We start from the raw sequence: 6,260 nt of genomic DNA on the forward strand, positions 1-6,260 counted from the left end.
TGCGCACTCTGTGCGTGACCCGGAGCGTCGGCTTTCATCGGGAGGAAAACAGCCAGTGCTACCGCCAAGTGGAGATATATTTTGAAAGCTGCCTTTTCACAAAGAAGGCTTCAGTTTTAACAGTGTGGTTTAGAATATGGAAGAATAGTAAACTGCTCTCTGAGGCTTCAAAAGAAACGTAAAATGAACTTGTGAAAGGATGATGACAGTTGCGTTACCAATTCTGCGTAAACCAATTCTGATTCTAACAGCAAAGTAACTAAGAATCTGCGTTCTGAGCAAGAGAAAGCCGCCTTCTAAGTAACAGCGGCTGTTTCTAGACGAGGCCGCGGGCTGCGGAGGAGAGCAGGTCACTTGACCGAGAGGAGTTTGATGCTGAGAGGATCTTTGGACTGTTGAAAATACATGCACAGCTCACAGTGTTATCTGAGCATTAGATCAGCCCTGGGCACATTTAAACCGTAACCCAAATAGCTGCGCCAGGGAAGGAGGAACAAATCGGTCGTAGGCTCGGAGAAGTGGGGACTGTTGTGAACCCCGTCCTGCTGCTTTGTCACAGCTCCTAGCAGCAGCACACAGCTGGCGTATCCCCTGTTGCAGGCGTGCTTGCTTGTTGAAAACGCCAGTATCATGTCTAATAACTTTAATTGACCTACAGGTGTTGTGGTAGAAATATTGTCATACAAAGTAACTGCATTTTATGCTCCTGAAGTGCTCAGCTTTGAAGAAAAGGCAGCGTAATGGAAATTAAAGTAACGTGTAGGTGTCTGGTATCTAAACACAGCAGTAACGTTGACTTTGTTCATCAGTGAGGTGTTATAAACAGGAAGGCTCATGTAATTTCAACTTTGAAACACGATTTCAGTAAGCAATTTACATAGCACTGTGTAAAGATTATTCTCATGATCCACATACACTGGCTTTGTGTTTTCCCTTGGGTGGTTTTCTTACTCCTTCTCTATACTACTCTCTTTCTAGATAGCAGTGAAAGCTCAGAATTTAGTGAGGAGCTGCCATCAGGGCTTGAAAGGTGAGTTAGTCTTCATGTATGCTCACTGAGTACTCTTCAGACTTAGCTGAGAAATTGATAAATGATCTCTAATATAGGTAAGCCCTAAGTTAATATATTAATCAAATTATTGATTAGTTAGGAAAAAACGGAAAACTTTTTGAAATAAAGCACTGTAAAGGCACTGTGTTTTTCCTCCTATGGACCTGAAAAGATTGGGAACTGTCTCTGTCATGTTTACCAAACGCTAACTGTTGAAGTCTCAGACTAGAATTTCCCTCATCAGATATTCGCATTCACAAACAGGGGTCGTTTGTATGCCACGCTGGGGCCTAACTGGAGGGTACCGATCCGGAATTCTCCTAGAAGTCGAAGCTGTATATACAGGTACAGTTCAGGGTCTGCCTTGCTCAGTGTATGGTGCTAAGCTTCCATTTGGGTCTCTACACTTTCCCAGTGTAATGTATTTTGTGTCCAAAAGTATCCTTTTATGACAATATCAACTCATGGGAGTCTTTCCCACCTGCTTTTAAAAATTGCTATTAATGCTAAAGCAGAGACATGGCTCATTCAGATGAAATTCAGTTTAGCTGTTGATTTAAGTAGTTATGGGGGCTGGGTAGCTCAGTCGGTTAGAGCGTGGTGCTGATAACACCAAGGTCGCGGGTTCGATCCCCGTTCGGTCCCCATGTGTTGCTGATCTAGTTGAGAGATGTCCCTGCCCATGACAGGAAGACTGGATTAAACGATCTCTAAGGTCCCTTCCAGCTTAGGCCATTCTATGATTCTGTGATTCTGTGTCTACTTCCATATTGCAGAAAACTAGTGTTTATTTTGGGTTTTGTGATGTTACAGATGCAGGTTTGTCATGAAGGCCATCTGCCTTCTGTGACAAATAACGATCCTTTCTCACAATTTATTGCCTGATTTGTAGGACAGCCATACCCATAACACCTGTTTTTCTCAGAGAGCTATAGTATGATATGTTGATTTTGTACAGTAAAGAGCTGTTACCTTGGATCCCGAGTAAGAGAGGGAATATCTACAATGCCGTCTGTAGCAGGCACTCCCAGTGTTGCTAGTCACTAAGACATGGACTTTTCAGAAACAGGTGATCCATTTACAAGCTAAAGAGAAGATGATGTGAAAATTTGTGTATAGTTAGAGGGATAAAACTCATTCGTTGTATTCATGCCTGGACTTGATAAATTCTGTGGTAGTGGGAAGTGAAGATGTATATATGAACAATAAAGAAAGTAGGGCCCTCAAACAGTAATTTGCAAATCCTGAGATTTAGTTGGAGCGTAATTCCAGTCAGTTTTTATTTTGTGTAAATTAGTTTACCTCAGCTGTTATAGAAATGTTGATATAATGTGTAAATGCAATTAGAGCCTTTTTACTTGAGCTAGTAACATGTGAGAGCAGCACAAGTTAGAAGGTGTTAGGAATAAAAACGCACACTTTATAAATAAGTAAAGGAATAGCTTTTGGGCTAGTATTTCAGCTATTCTGTCTGCTTCTGGAAAATGCTCTCTCAGCATGTCTATGGTGGATTTGATTCAAAAACATACGAGGTAGGAATATAAAATACGAGAAGATAAAAATTTGAAAAGCCTATTAAATCCACAAAGAACTTATTCCCTAAAATACATTTCTTACCTTGCTTTTATTCTTCCTTTTCTGGAATCTTCTAACTAAAATTGACAATTAAAATTGACAAGTTAAGGCAATTCCAATTAGTTGAAGAAGATGCACCTGCCAGCTTTAAGTGCCATTCTTGCATAGGTGGCGTATCACTGTCACCAGATGATGTTTATACGACGCCGTCATACTTGTTTGTAGACAGAATAGTGCTCACTTTACAACTGAGTGGTAGATCTCACACACGTCCTTTTCCTTGAATTAATTATTGGACATGATTTAGCTGGCTCTCGTAGACTTTGCTGCCCTTTACATTTATAAGAATACCAGGGCTGTGATCATGGCAGTGGAGAGAGGTTGGCATTACCTACCAGTCAGTCTTTAGTTGTTCTGGTCTTAAGGGCTGTTTACACTTCTAACTTAGCCTGTACTTGGGGTCTTTCAGTTGTAGCACCTTTTCACTGTTGTATTTGGGAAGCTCTGTGTTCGTACTGGGAAAGGAAGAAATATTTTAATGACTCTACAGTAAACTATTTGGTGTTTTTATGTAGTTTCTCCAGCTTCTTTTCCAATGAGCCAAGGTAATTTCCTGCGTTCTTTTTCGATAGCTAAAATTTATTTTAAGATAAAATTACATTTGTGGGAGCTCTTATTGCTGAAATCTTAAGCCATAGCTTTCCAGAAATCCAGGTGATTTCTTTAATTTACCAGAAAAAAAATGAAAAATTGCTTGTTTCCCCCTTGACTTTGGGCCTTGATACTTACTCTGTTTTGGTTTATTTTTTCATGTCTAAACCCCGAGAATAAAACCTTTTGTTGATTTGCAATTAGCTGATTCTGCTTTGACAGGGGGGGTTGAACTAGATGATCTTTCGAGGTCCCTTCCAACCCCGAACATTCTGTGATTCAGTGACTTTTCAAAGATCCTGGTTCCTATCTGATATCTTGGTCTGGCAAATACGTATTACAGAGCCAAGTGTCAGATGATACCATATATGTAAGAAAATGCAAGAAAAGTATATTTAGAGCTAAATTATATTGCTTGTCTCTTGTCCTTACTTGTCTGCTCAAATACATATGGCAGTGTTTTGTCTCTCCAGCCCAACAGGGGCCTGCAGCTGCGCATTAGGGAGTTCCACAGGAGTCATTACCAAGGAGGGCCCATTAAGAAGAAAAACATTGCTCAAAGAAGGCAAGAAACCTACTGTAGGTGATCTTAATTCTAATTTTTCCTGTGATTCTAGTGCACTAGTGACTGTTTTAATTTCCAGGATTAGGGTAATAACAGCAGCTTGATATCATGATGGTTTTTTATTATCAGTTGTAAAATCGTTTTGTGTTCAACGTTTTAACTCTATTATAACAAGATTGTAACCTTTGTATGTAATTTGACTTACAGCAGTTTTGCTTCTCCCTACATTTGCAAGTAATGCCTCTAGGTTATGACAGCAGAGCAAAAGTAAAGCAGGTCTGCTCTGTAAGTCAGCGTACATTTCTATAAGGGCAGGAATTTAGTATCATGGGGAAATGGGAAGCTGCAGGGCATCCACCCATAGCATTAAAGTCATGGTAATTCATACTTAACCTAAATTCACAGGTTTCACATGGTTCTGGCCCTACACATTTGGTAATTTTGGGGGTTTTTAAAGAGTTCATTGATATTTCTTATGTGCAGCCCTACTGTTCAGCACTAAAAGATTTCAGGAATTGCAGAGATGTCATCTCAATTAATTTTATTGATCAAATAAAGAAGTATAAGATTTGTCCAGTAGAAGACAGCACACTGTTTTGCTGTGAAGCAGTCAGTCCTGATATTTCTAGGCGGTACCCGAGTAAGATTGATTGTATTCACAGACAGACAGGCAGGAAAATTTAGATGGCTGGGTTGACTTACACCGTGAGACACTCTTATCTAACTCTCCATTCCTTGCTTCTGAAATTAACTTTGTTAGCACTTGGACTTGCTTGCGAATAGATTTTTTAAATGTTGGGGGGATGTGAATTTTTTCCCTAATTTTTTTCCTTTCTGATTCAGCTCTCCTCATGGACTAGATACTGGGTTGTGCTTTCGGGATCAACTCTGCTGTACTTTGGAGCAAAATCTTTAAGAGGCACTGAAAGAAAACATGTAAGCGTTAAATTTGTTCTAAAACCAAAAATGGTGTATTCATAAGCAGATCTGGAAGAGTGTTTGAAGTGTACTTGCTGTTCCAGGCTAAGCCATGTGTCTGCACAACTTTCACAGTCAAAATTTAATCCCTGTTACAGTCTCAGCTGTGACTGACTTGTCTGTCTCTTCCAGTATAAATCTGCACCTGGTAAAAAAGTTTCCATTGTGGGCTGGATGGTGGCCCTGCCTGACGACCCTGAGCATCCTGATATTTTCCAGCTAAATAACCCTGACAAAGGTAGATGTTGCAGGAGGGACGTTGTCTGTGTTGTTTCTGTGACAGGAAGGAGATTAATCTCTGTTAATGAGTTTGTAGAGTACAGAACTTGCAGTGGCACTCCATTTAAAAGACTGAAAAGGGAGATTTTCAGTACAGAACTTTGAAGGGAGGGTACAAATAAAATTGAACATATTTCTACAATATGATGTGGTGCTTCTATGGTGCCTACAGAGGTAGTGCTGTTACTGTAAGTTTTGCAGAAATTGCCCAGCCAATATGAGAATGCTGCATGTCTGTGCCCACAAACCCAAGTTTCTGAATAGCTTTCTTGAAACTGATCAACAGCAAATCTTGACTTACACTGAGGCCAGTTAAAATATTGTGAAAATTCTTTAAACATCAAACCATTTACCAAAAAAAGCCTTTTAGGTAATTATTAATAATTCTGTAACAATTAATTTTGAAGTGTCATAACACTTCTGCCTTGATTAAATTTCAAAAACTTCAGATCAGAAAATCCCTAGAGTTACTTTGCTCTTTGAGTGGTTACATAAAGATTTTTGAGGCTTTCTTCATGTTTTCAGCTTTGGTGCTGGACATGTATTTGCACGTGCTGTGCAAAGTGCATCTCTTGGGTGTTGACTAAAATGCACAAATCCAAGATACAATTGACAAAATAACAAGGCATAGAGGAAACTTGCAATAGGACACTGAAGAAAACTAAGTTCACAAATATCAAAACCATTCATGTAAAGTTTGGCAGTAACCACAACAGTCTTAATGAGAAGAAAGCCAGGAGTGAATTAGCTGTGCCCCAGGTAGTCTTTTCTGTGGTGTAATTTGGGCTCTCTGCCTATGCACTCTTCTTAGCATTACAGGCCACATCTGTTCTCATAATCCCTTCACCCAGGGACTGTTGAATAACACACCTCACATGGTCTCTGTTATATGAGCAACATTCTGTTTGAGCGTTTGAGGTGCAAGTTAATTTAACAGTTTACTTCAGGACTTTGGCTTATGCACAGTTCCCTTGAAATTACATGTCTGTCTGCAAATTTAGAGCCTTTGATTTTTCTTATTTTTGTAGGCAATGTTTACAAATTCCAGACTGGTTCAAGGTTTCAGGCAATATTATGGCATAAGCATTTGGATGATGCCTGCAAAAGCAGCAAGCCTCAGGTAAGGTTCTAAAACTTATTTCGACCCACTTTTTCAGTTTC

At 39.6% G+C, this 6,260-nt stretch overlaps 1 non-coding gene across 1 annotated transcript; it reads left to right on the forward strand.

Annotated features, from left to right (window-relative positions):
• The first annotated feature begins 1,622 nt into the window (after positions 1-1,622).
• Positions 1,623-1,696, forward strand: TRNAI-GAU. Its single transcript has one exon. It is a non-coding gene; the product is annotated as a tRNA-Ile (tRNA).
• Positions 1,697-6,260: the final 4,564 nt, after the last annotated feature.

This window comes from Apaloderma vittatum, unplaced genomic scaffold (genome assembly GCF_000703405.1).
Source record: "Apaloderma vittatum isolate BGI_N311 unplaced genomic scaffold, ASM70340v1 scaffold21726, whole genome shotgun sequence".
NCBI lineage: Eukaryota > Metazoa > Chordata > Aves > Trogoniformes > Trogonidae > Apaloderma > Apaloderma vittatum.